The sequence below is a fragment of the Gorilla gorilla genome, chromosome 21 (assembly GCF_029281585.2).
Source record: "Gorilla gorilla gorilla isolate KB3781 chromosome 21, NHGRI_mGorGor1-v2.1_pri, whole genome shotgun sequence".
NCBI classification, from domain to species: Eukaryota; Metazoa; Chordata; class Mammalia; order Primates; family Hominidae; genus Gorilla; species Gorilla gorilla.
Window position 1 is genome coordinate 71,566,345 of NC_073245.2, and position 13,265 is coordinate 71,579,609.

The following is a 13,265-nucleotide window of genomic DNA, read 5'->3' on the forward strand; positions in this document are numbered from 1 at the left end:
CTGCTACACTCATCGGGGGAGCGTGGCCCAGAGGGGTTGAATCACAGGTGGATTCTCCTTTTCAGTCCCCTTTTCTGGATCTTCTTTCTCTTTCTGGATCTAAACTTTGGATCACCTCAGGTCTCAGCCTCAGATCTCTTCTCCATCCACATTTATTTCCAGGCTAAGCTTATCCTGAAGCTTTAAATGCAATCCATTTGCTGACAGCTGCTGAGTCCAAATCTCCAGACCCACCCTCTCTCGTAAGACTAGTGAAGCCACCGAGCCCTTCTGAGCCAGTGTCCTCATCTGCAAACAAGGGATACCATGATCTTCCTTGCTGCTGTGTATTATAGATACTGTGTGCCAATGCCGGGCACCTAGAAGTGGTCAGCATTATTTCAGTTTATCTTATTAAGAGTCAGCTGTAGGAAGCCCCTAAAGACTACTTATATTATCAGATATTCCACAATAAAGAACATTTGGAAAAAATTAAAACAAGAGTTAAAATGTGGAAATCTGCATGCGTGGCAGGCAGCTGAAAGCCACCCTAGACTCCTCAAAGTGTGGAGGGTGTATACTGTTTGTACTTTTCCATGTTAATCTGTTTTCCCAAAGGGTTTGTTTTGTTTTGTTTTGAGGCAGAGTTTCACTCTTGTTGCCCAGGCTGGAGTGTAATGGCACAATCTTGGCTCACCACAACCTCCACCTCCCGGGTTCAAGTGATTCTCCTGCCTCAGCCTCCCGAGTACCTGGGATTACAGGCATGCACCACCATGCATGGCTAATTTTTGTATTTTTAGTAGATATGGGGTTTCTCCATGTGGGTCAGGCTGGTCTTGAACTCCTGACCTCAGGTGATCCGCCTGCCTCAGCCTCCCAAACTGCCGGGATTACAGGTGTCAGCCACTGCGCCCGGTCCTCCCAAAGGTTTTTGTTTGTCAATTCCTTTTGTCTTCAACCAGTTGAGAGCAGCCATATCAACAGAGGCCAGAGTGATTTCAAACTGAAAATGACTGTGGTGTTGAGATATAGGCCTGGTGATGCTGCAGAGCAGGAGAGCCCCAAAATTGGGGCTTAGCCCTGGAGGGTTCTTGGCTTAGCCCAGGAAAGACTTTAAGGGTGAGCCAGTGATGTTCAACAACAGCTTTGATTGAAGGGGCCGTGCACAGCAGTGGCAGAGGGACTGCACCTTGCAGAGCAGGGCTCCCCCATAGGCAGTGAGGTTAGAGCAACAGCTCAGAGCTCTGTGGTCATAGTTATACTCACTTTTAATTATATGCAAATTAAGGGGTAGATTATGTAGAAATTTCTAGGAAAGGGTGGCAACTTCTAGATCACTGGTTTGCTGTGACGGAAAGGGCGATAACTTTCAGGTGCTGCCAAGGCAATGGTAAACTGACATGGCACATTGCTGGGCATGTCTTACGGAAAGCAGCTTCTACCCTGTCCCTGTTTTAGTTAGTTCTCAATTTGGTCTGATGTCCAAGCCCCACCTCCACAGTGGAGTCCCATCTCCTACCTCAGTGAAAAATGAGTGGGTTATGTAACCAATGCCCGGAGTCCATTTGCTGGGCTGGTGGTAGTGGGTTGGGGTGGTCCAGCCAAGAAAAGTGTGTCTAAAGAATGAAGGTGGGGGCCGGGCGCGGTGGTTCACGCCTGTAATCCCAGCACTTTGGGAGGCCGAGGCGGGCGGATCACGAGGTCAGGAGATCGAGACCATCCTGGCTAACACGGTGAAACCCCGTCTCTACTAAAAATACAAAAAACTAGCCGGGCGTGGTAGTGGGCGCCTGTAGTCCCAGCTACTCGGGAGGCTGAGGCAGGAGAATGGCGTGAACCCGGGAGGTGGAGCTTGCAGTGAGCCGAGATCGCGCCACTGCACTCCAGCCTGGGCGACAAAGCAAGACTCCGTCTCAAAAAAAAAAAAAAAGAATGAAGGTGGGATGGGGCAAGGGGCCCAGCAGCTGGGGGAAGGCCCTCTCAGCATGCTGGGTTATGGGGAAGGCCTCCAGGAATAACTCTTTTCCTCGTTTTATCCCCAGAACTCTTCTATGGCAAATGCGCTTTGAGTTTGAAGTAGAGATGAAGGTTGGAATAGAAACTAGTTGAGCACTAAAGGAAAGGCTTTTGAGATATGACCTTATCTTGCATGCAGGGGCTGCCTACTCTCTAGCTGCAAGGACTATGGGGTATGAAGAATTCCCTTCACTCACACAGAACTTCCTACATTTTAAAGAACTTCCACATCTTTCCCTCTTACCAAGTTGCCCACCAAAATCCTAGAAGGCATTTTGATTCCTTTTCATCACTATTCTCCTGCCTCCAAACTTCAATTTGTTGCAAAATCCAGTTGGTTCTGCCCCCAAAATATTTTCTGAATCTCAGCTGACCACAGTGCTTTTTTCCCTATCACTGTAACCCCAGGTTAAGCCATCTCCTATTGGCCTACACAAGCATCCCACCTGGTTTCCTGGCTTTTATCTTAGATCAGTACAACCCATTCTCTATATGCAGCTAGAGGACCCAGAGGGCTGAGCTGAGAGTCACAGTGGGTGGGGCCTGGGCCTGGAGGATGGAGCTAAGAACCAAAGAGGCAGAACCTAGCCTAGACAAGGGAGTGGAAAACCACAGAGTGCTGTTCCCAAGTCCTTGCAACTTCTTGAAATTTGTCCTGCTGCGTCTCTAATTTGGTTGGGGTAAGTGACCCCTTTACTTAGTACAATTTCTCCCTTGTGGATTGGAAATGTCTACCCTATCCTATCACTGTATTTTGCCTGTCCTACCACAGTATTTTGGAAGCAGGTAGCTTGCTTTCTAGGTTCACAGACGCACAGATGAAGAGGAATTTTGTCTGAGGATGGACTGTACAAAATGTCTCACCCATACTGATTTAGATGAAGAGGAATTTTGTCTGAGGATGGACTGTACAAAATGTCTCACCCATACTGATTTAGATGAAGAGATTTGGCACTTTTGACCTGATGATATTTAGATGAGATTTTGGACATAGAGTTGATGCTGTAATGAGTTGAGCTGGTGAGGATGGGATGTTTTGCACGTGGGACAAATATGCATTTTTGGGAACCAGAGAGCAGACTCTAGTGGACTGAAGTGTGGTCTCCCACAAGATATCCACAGGTTCCACCTGGAATCTGTGAATGTGAGCTTATTTGAAAGAAAGGATCTTTGTGGATGTAATTACACTAAGCAATGAGATCATTCTGGATAGGAGTGGGACCTAAATCCAATGAAAAATGTTCTTAGAAGAAAAGAGAAAGAGAAAGGATGGGGAGGAGCAGGCCACGTGAGGATGGTGGCAGAGATTAGAGTTATGCTGCCCTCAACCTGGAACCACTAGAACCTGAAAGAGGCCAGGAAGTCTTCTCCCCTGGAGTCTCTAGAGCAAGTGCAGCCCTGCCGACACCCTGATTTCATATTAACTGTGAGAGAATACATTTCTGTTTAAATGCAGCAATTTTGTGACAGTATGTTATAGCAGCCGTGCTAACACACTCCCCGTCAGCCTAGAAAGGGTTGTCAAATGTCAAGCTTGATTCCAGCCCTGCCTGGGGCTTCGCACTTGCCGTCTCCTTTGCCTGGAATACCTTTTCCTCAGGGATGTAAATGCCTGGCTCCCTCCCATCCTTGGGACCTGCTCAAACCTCAACCACCTTTGAGGCCTTCACAGACCACCCATTGTAAACGGCCTCCCCTAGTTACTCGATGTGGCCTCACCCTGTCCAATCCCTTTATGGAAACTTTCAGAGTCTGTAGTTTTGTTCTACCATGTTATTTACCTGTTTATTGCTTCTATTCCCCAACCAGAACCATAAGCATCACAAGGGCTGGGATCTTGTTCCCTGGTGCCAAAAACAGTACCTGGCTCACAGATGGTCTTTAGTAAATTTGCTGATGGAATGAAAGCAGGGAAGACCTCCTTCTTTGCAGAGCGCATCTTGCCTTACCTTTGTGTACAGAGGAAGAAATGGGCTGAAAACCATCAGCAAGACTGGGACAAAGCTCACGCTCTCCCCTCCACCACCCTGGGGGCCCCTGGGTTCTTGCAGGGCCCCTGCTCCGTCACTAGGCTCTATTCTTTCCTTTTCCGGCTGTGGACTTTTTTCTAGGGACCCAGGGTCCCATCTTGCTTGGTCCCTGGCTCTCCTGTGTCCCTGTCACCCACCACTGCCCTGGACTCTTGACTGTAGGGTCCAATGAGGTCCTGCAGGTGTTATTTGCCCCTCCCCCAATTCTGGCCTCAGTCTTGTTCTTCCTTCTTTCCTCCTCTCCAGGAGCAGGCTCCCTCAGGGTCCAGATCACCTTTGTCAGCTTCACAAAGTCATGGTATCAAGGACCTGTGTTCTCTCCAGGTCTGTGTAGCTCTGTGTTGGGTGGGCCATTGCCAGGCCCCTGTGTGGAACCCACAGGTAAATGAGTGAATAAGTCAACAGGACCAAACCTGCAAATAGCACAGCTATTCACAAAGCATGTGTGATGTTTGGAAGTCATGTAAAGTTATGACCCATTGACCTTCCACCTCCTGGGGAATCCCCAGTCTAGCCAGGAGGTTGGGGAGCCCTCAGGCCTCTACAGAAACCAGAGATATTTCGGCTGGCCCCAGTAGCTCCACGGGCTTGTAGCTGCCTTACAGGTGGTGTGCCTTGCTTCTGAACAAAGACCCAGAGGCAATGGAGGGGAGGGGTGGCCGGAGAAAGCCTCATAACATGAGGCAGCATTGCCATAGGGTCCTTTGATCCCACCTGCATGCTCCCAGCCTCTGCTCCCAAGGTGGTGCCCTTGTTAAGTTGGCTTCAGGTGGTGACAGGCACACAGATCCCCAAGGCAGGGGATTCCTGCTTTCTCCTCTAGAGAAGGGCACTTTCTAGTGCCCCTTCTTTCACTTCTATTTGAAAGAAACCCCATCTGTTGGAGGACATCTTGACACCAACCACTCCTTGTTCACGTGCTTGCAGATGTTTGCTCAGTTCAGCAAACTCATTCGATGAGCTTCAGTCGGGTGCCAACACCTGCCAGATACTGCAAGAAGCTGAGGACATGAGGGTGTTGATGGCATGTACCTTGAAATCGAGGGGCTCCCCTGTCGTCAGGGGGATGTGCCAGGGCAAGGACATGCTACCACAGAGAAGGGAGTGCAAGACAGCGATGAAATGCCTGGAATTGGCATCAGATAGACCTCAATTCTGGCCCTCACACCCCCATTTACGTAGCTTTGTGGCCCGAGTCCAGGTACTTAATTTGTCCAGACCTCAGTTCCCCAGATAGCGACAAGGGATTGTAAGAGTACCTATCCAACGGTTGACATGAAGATAAAATGAGATCAGACATGGAAGAGCTTAGTGTGGTGCCTGGCACATAGTGGAGACTCAAGAAATTGTGGCTTTTAAACACAATAATGGGTTATGGTTCATCTACAGATTTGCAGAAACCCACCTCCGGTGTTTTCTATCTGGCCATGTGGAAGGTAAACTGCATCCTGCCTGTGCTTGCGTCACACTCAGGAATCACTGCAGCAGAAAGCTCCTCCTAAGATGTCCTTCAAGAGCCAAAGTAGAATTCTCGGCTGAGAGACGGACTGTTGCTAGAGCTGCCTCCAGACTGTATCTCGGTCTCCTTGCAGCAGACATGATACAAAGTTTTTCACTTTACAAATAATTCCTCTACTTTGCAAAAGGAGTGATTTTTTGCAAACTAGGGTTGCTTTAGAGTCAATCTCTAGTAGTGCAGTGAGCAAGCAGCTCTTGTTGGGGGAAGGAAGCTTCGTTGGGCGATGGGAACAGAGGGGTGGTGGCAGCGCTTCACCACTTCACTGGGGCAGCAGCCAGGCAGCACTCAGGTAGCCCTTTGGAACATGGGCCACACCCTCAACTGTGATCACCCACGTCCTGGTGAGACCTGCCTGGCCTTTGCCAGAGTGGAGGGACACTGGCTGGAAATCCTCAGGCCTGAAGCTGGGTCCTGCCTCAGAAGCAGCCCCACCAGCCAGCCAGATGCTGGGAGCTGCTCTCCCACTGGCTGCCCAGACCTGCCCTCCTATGTAACGGGATGTTCCCTCTTACCTGTTCTCTTCTTCACCTCTCAGCACTGGAGCACTTCCTCAGGGACCAAGGTTGCATTGCCCTGTTCTAACACCTTGGACTTGTCCTTCCAGCCACTGTCACATTTGTCAATTTACTTTGGCCAGACAAATGTTGCCTCCCTGCTAAAATATAAACTCCTAGAGGGTAGGGGCAAGGCCTGTCAGCATTGTGCCTGATACCAAGGAGGCATTCAAGTGTTTGCTGGATGCATAAACATGGAACAGAACTAGGGCCAGCCACTCAACCAGTCAGGTGGAGTGGGGTTGGGGAGGGTGGGTCTCCAAATATTTTTATCACTGTGGTCATTGTAACAAGAATAATAACAGCTTATTTTTTTGGAGTTATTAGGATGTGCATATTATCGTACACATGTATCTCACTTAAGGTCCTCCCAATCAGGATCTTAGCGAGCTAGCTAGTATCATTATGGTGATTATTTTTCCAAGGAGGAAACTAAGCAATATGCTCACAGCGAATACTTTGAGTGGCATCTGAACCCAAGCTGTGATGCACAGGCCCTTGCCACCAGCTACCCTGCAGGCAAGCTCAAGAGTGGAGCCTGAGATAATGTTATAAGGTGCATGGACATGACACTGATACTAAATCGCATAATGATAAGGCTGCTGCCTCCTTCTGTTCCAATCCCGATTGCCCCAGGACAGCCTCCCTTTGATGAAAGCATATTTTTAACACCTCCCCAACACAGAGAGAGAAGGCCAGCCAGGAACTCCACAGCCCACAGTCATATCTTGTTAGAATGTTAATGATGGAGTTCTGTGCTTTCATTATATGTATTTTTATTTTTGTGAGACAGGTTCTCACTCTATTGCTCAGGCTGGAGCGGCACAGTCACTCATCTTTTGTGGGCTTAACTGCCATCATATGCCTGACTTTAGCATCTGGCATGAATTAATCCCTTATTCATGGTATTGAGGAAAAGGCAGATATGGGCTTAGAATTTTCCTATTATGAGCCTCACCAGGCATCTCATTCCTTCTGGGCTGATTTGGTCCTGATGGCCACAGCAGGGAGTGGGGACAGCTGGTCTAGCAGGGTAGCTAAGCTACATATGGAGAAGACTGGAGAACTAGGGCAGAAGAGGAAACCAAGGGTAACCTCTCTAGAACACTTGATATATAACCAGCTCTGGTAACATATATGCAGTACATACATATTTTAACCTACTTTATGTGTTTAATTTCCATAAAAACAACCACCCCAGTGGTGATGACAATAACCACCACTAACACGTTTTATCAATTAGAAAGTATTGTTGTTCCAAGTGAAAGATAGATGGAAATGGGCTTAGAACATAGGGATTGGGGTGCCTGGATGCATGTCTCGTTCAGGTGAGGCGTGATGCAGTGCCTCTGACGATGCCACCGCGGGCCTGATCCCCTCCAGGCTCTGGTCCGTCTTCCACGGCTTCGCCTTCAACCCGAGGCTCTCCAGTGGGGCAGATGGCATCTCTTTCCTGGAAGCTCCAACCAACGTTGCTGATGAGTCACTGACTCTGACTGGGTGACATGCTCATGCCTGTTTAAACACCTGTCCAGAGGGTGAGGCATGCTGTTCGGACTTTGGAGTCAAAAAGACCTGGGTTAAAATCGTGATTCCCACCATTCTCCCCACCCCTTGCCTACCTGCCTGGCTCTGGCAAGCCACCTCCCCTTCTGAGTCTCGGTTTCTGCATTCAGAAAATGGGGATAACGGCAGCACTCACACAGTGGAGCTGTGAAGATGAAACAAGAGAATGCGGGGAAGGCAGCGAGCACCTCTGTGGAGCATCTACCACGTGTCAGGCCCCAGCCTAGGTACTGGGGCCACAGCGGTGGACAAGGAGATGGTGACCTGCAGCTTCTAGTAATGTCACAGGGGTGACAGACACTCTCCACATCAGCCCAGAAACAGGATCAGAGAAAGTGGTATCTTCAGAAATGCTGAAGTATGCTCTAAGGAGAAGTCCTGGGTCTTCTCCGGAGCATCAGCAATGGGTGACTCAACCTAGCCTGAGAGGTCAGAGTTTTCCCCAAGAAGCTGTCCTTGACCTGTAATCTGAAAAGAGAGTTGATGGTGCAGCGGAGCGTCCCTCATAGGGTCGCCGTATTGCTCCTCCCAGAACCCAGGAAGTCCATTCCTACCGTGTGCTTCCACCTGTGTGGAACACTCCCCATGACTGCGTGGGTTCACCTCTTTGAGTCTCTGCTCAAATTTCCTCTTCACTCCAGTCAAAATGGTGCCAGTTTCTTCATGCTACACATCTTTCTCTGCCCTTCCCATTACTGTCTTTTTCATCAAGCCCAAAGTCATATTAGTTAATTCTTTGTTTTGTCTTAGTTCTTGGAGGCATCTCCTGGAGGCACCATCTTGTTCCCAGGGGTAATCTTAGTACTTAGAAAAAGTGTCTGACTCCCAGTAGGTGCTTAATAAATAGTTGAATGAATAAAGGGACAAACACAGAACCCTTTTACATGACTTTCATAGTGATGCGAGTTGCGACATCTCAGTAACTAAGAGTTTAATTCTAAGGTTTTTTTTTGTTTGTTTGTTTGTTTGTTTGTTTTTTTAAAGCCAAATGATTCCCATTTCCTCCCCAATCCATCAGCACGTTCCGGCAGGAGATTTTGCTCTCTTGGAGTCCTACGTCTCTGAGAAGGTATCAGGTCAAATCCTGCCCCCTGCATTTCTGAACCTGAATTATGACTTCGGGGCTTGATTGTGTTACTCTTTTGTTTAACTGTGTCCTGCTAAAGTGGTTTGAGCTCATTAAAAACACAATTGTGAAATTTCTTTCAGAAGAAAATGCATCTGTGCCCTAGCTTGAGAAGTTCTGTGAAGTCCATTCCTTATTCTAGGTTTTGAAAGTTCCAGCATCCGGCAGCCAGCTTCGATTTCTGTTCTTCCTTCCCCCACCCGCAGTGGCTTCTCCTCCGTCCCATTGGTTTTTGCTGCCCTCTCTCCGTTCATTTCCTTACTTCTCTTTCAAGTTTGAACTGTTCCCAGGTGTGAGGGAGGAGGAAAAGTAGGTGACATACTAGGAATGCAGAACCTTCAATATCTTTTTTTCTCTAACGCTGGGGACAGAAGTTTAAATAGTTTCATGTAAGGAAAAAAAGCTAGCTGTTTTTTTTGGGGGGGGGGGTGGCCCACAAGCCTCAACAACAATGGATCACCTGCACTCTATAAATTCCTCTATTTTTAACCACTGCTTTTGATGTTTAACAGTGGCAACTTAGGTTTGGAGCCCAACTTCATGTTCAACTCAGCCAGCATCTACAAATGGATTTCTCAGGACCACGACAGCACTTTAGGCTGTTGTAGGACTTCATTTCCTGCTTGTGGTAGATTGCAAATAGCCCCAATTCTTCACACCTCTCTTACTACACCCTTTGCCATGGTGTGCCCTCCTGAGTCACAACAGCTTGGCCATGGGACTTGGTTTGGCTATTGGGATGTTCATGGAGCCAACAGAGGCTTGCATGGGGCCCGTGTGTTAAGCTTTCATCTCTGGAGCCCCTTCTCCTGCTATGAGAAGGACATACCTGGCTGGCCTGCTGGAGGAAAAGAGACTTGGGGAGTAGAGGTGAGTAATTCTCATTGTCTCAGTCAAGGTCAACCCGGATCCTCCAGCAGCTATCCCCAGACAAATGATTGAGTCCAGCAGGGGGTCTAGGCAGTCCACAGAGCTGCCTAGCCACTGGATGCTTTGCTGACCATCATTGCAGTTTGAGGAACGCTTGTAATGCACATTACGTGGCAATGGGTAACTCATACACCATCCTCAAAGGACTTCCAATCTGGTGAGAGGCAAAAGTTTGCACATAACCATAATTACTACAACTACTATCACTGCTGGGTAACATTTATCCAATGCTTATTTATTTTGCTCCAGGTCCTATAGTCAATGCTTCACTGTCATTTAATCTGTGCGACAACGCTTATCCTCAGTTCACAGATGAGGAAACTGAGTCTCAAAGAGGTGCAGTGACTTGCCCAAGGTCACACAGCTAGGCAAGGGGGATGTCAGTATTTTGATCCAGGTCTGTTTGACTTCAAAGCCCATGAGTGAGGCCATTATGCTTTCCTGCAAGTCTAAATGTTTTAGCAGCTACAGGAGGATCTCAACATATTATTTTTTTAAACAGGCAAATCAGGTTGCTAGAAGGGGCAGCATTTGATCTGGGACTTAAAGTGGCTTTGGTCAGGATTTCATGCAATGAGGTGAGAATGAAGGAGTGCTTATGTGAATATTTTTATTCTGCAAACAGATCAAGGTATTTGGCAGCTGCTGGAAAGTTTTCCACATCCAGTGATTGGCTGCATTTGGTGGACGCAGGGACTCATCACTATATGAACTTTAAAGGGATACAGCTTGTGAAAAATTCCTCTGATAAAAGTCAAGGCTACTTCAAGGTAATTAAAACACACAGGTGTGTTTGTGGCATGTTGACTTAACTTATTCAAAAGCATCTCTCCCATGTATCTGCTGAGGTGCTTGAAATTCCCAACTTTGGCTGAGGCATTGAAGGCTCCAGTTAAAGTACACACATGTTGTTTGAGATAAGTTGAGACTGTGTTTGTGTGTGTGTGTGTGTGTGTGTGTGTGTGTGTGTGCGTGCACGCGGTCTGGGTCAGGGCTCCTAGGAGGGATGGGAAAGGTATGAGTTAGAGGCATTGCTGAAATAAAACAAATACCAAAATGCAAGAGATTCCAAAAACAAATCGACTTCCTTTACCTTTTTCCCCCAAGGGCTGGGTGCTGTTGAGAGATGGAATCTGTGCCCTTCCATCGGGAAGTGGTCTGTCTATGGGTATGAGGCTCCAGGTTCGCATTGCATTGGATGATTGTATAATGTGCTGCTTTGGGGTCCAAATAGCCACTCTTTCTCTCTTCCCTGCATAGTTTCTACTCCCACCAGAGATGGTTTTGAACGAGCACTTATGTCTTGCCTGCTAGAACTGTGAAATTTCAGACTTTCTAGAAAAAACTAAGCATTTATTTCAGTAGCTTTTCTCATTCCCTGACCAATGAACCAACATAGCCATTCTGCTGCTGGTTCTGGAGACAATTACCATTAACAGCATCCATGTTCTTTACAGCCTACTCCACTCTCACAGTAAGTTGAGACAAAACACGTCGGGATGCTTTTGACTGCAAGTGGAAGAAACCTAACTTGAACTGGTGTCAGCAAAGATGGAGATGTCTTGGCTGATGTAGGTGAAAGGTCCAAGGAGCCATGTTGGGTCCAGGGCTTATGACTTAGCCTTGATTCCCTACTTCTACTTTCTACTTTCTACTGATTACTCTGTGTTGGCACCATTCCCGGAGAGACTTTTCACCTCATGATGACAATTACTGCTGGCACCAGCAAGCTTTCATCTGATTTTCTCAGCAGCTCCCCAGAAAAACAGAAGAGCCTCTTTTCAAAGTCCCAGAACTGAATCTCCTGGGTCCTGAGCAGCCAGGCTTGGCTCATGGGCCTATCTCTGGACAAATCACTATATTTAAAGTTGTATTAATTTCTTATTGCTGCTGCAACAAATCATCATGAACTTAACGGTTTAAAACAATACCAATTGATTATCTTATAGTTCTGGAGGTCAGCAGTCTAAAAATAGGTTGGAAGGGCTATGTGCCTTCTGGAGGCTGAAGGAAAGAATTCATTCCCTTGCCTTTTCCATTTTCTAGACATTGCCTGTGTTCCTCTGCTCATAGCCTTGTACCAGCCCAACTTCTGTTTCCATTGTCACAGCTTCTCTGACTCTGACCCTCCCCCTCCCTCTTATAAGAACATTTTAAAAAATTACATTGCCCACCGCCCCCCACCCCCGATAATCCAGGGTCATCTCCCATCTCAATGTCTTTAATCACACCCTTAAAATCCCTTTTGCCATGTTAGTTGACATATTCACAGGTTCTGAGGATTAGGACATGGACATCTTTGGGGATACCATTATTCTTCCTATCTCAAAGATGATGTATGGTCTGATTAGTTAATCCATAGTCACAAGCCTGGCCCTGGAGCGTCCCCTGAAACCACTTGGACAGAGAAGGGGAGGGGTGGTTCCCCAGGGGAAGATGTGGTCCATTACCAGACCTGGAGGGATGGGATGCTGGCAGGGCAACAACAGCAAATGTCCACAGCAGAAAACACAGGAAAAAACTTCAGGACTCTTTTGAACAAGTTTTGTTGCTTTTGGGATCACCCGATTTCTCTTAGGCTTTGAGCACATTTTATTGATAGCACTAAAGTTCAGAATGCATTGTGATCATTTTATTTCACTGAGAATATTATATACAGTGTACGTCATTTGTAAAGCAAGGGATTTGGAGCCTGGCACTTCCTCCAGTGCATCTTAGAATGAACCACGTGCCAGTGAGGGGAGACATAGCTAAGAGTTGGACAACATGGAAAAGCACTTAATTACTTGGTTTTTGAGTAAGTCCAGAGTTCCTGCTGCTGTGGGTGGGTGGGGAGAAGAAATTCCAGCATGATGGAAAACTACATAATGTATTATGTTACTCTCCCTTAAATCCCTTAAATTAAAGGAAAAACAATCTTCAAAGAATCATAAAGCACATAAAGAGACAACTTGAGGGGATGCTTATCTGAGATAAATTGCAACATTCTTAACGGCTGGGTTTTGAATCAAAATGTAAGTGGTAAGGTCTCAAAGTATCAGTCGCACATCTGCTGACTTGGAAAAAGTTGAGGAAAAATAAACACAATGACCAAGCCGTGCACTTGGCCGAGCCCCAGCAGTGTCCTGATACGTGACTTCTCCTAGGGGCACATTGGATGCTGAGGCAGTGAAGGAGGATCAAGGAATATTGGCAGATGTCTGCGGAGAAGAACGCCTATTCATTCGTGTCCTCTGTAGAGGTCATCATTCCTTTACATGACCTTCCATCAGAGATTATGGAATGGAAACTAGACAGATGGAGAGGCAGTGAGTTGTCAATGATACACAGAAGAAAATGGGAACCATTAAAACCTTGGGTATGAGTTCCAGAGGCAGTGCTGCTTAAGCATTATGAACTCTGTCCCTGGAATCATGTGGAGTCATATTTGAATCCTGATAGACTGCCACTTAATAGATGCATGGTTGTAGGCTGGTTACTTTGACCTTTTCGAGCCTTAGTTTTTTAATCTGTGAGATGGGGATAATGTTAGTATAAATTTT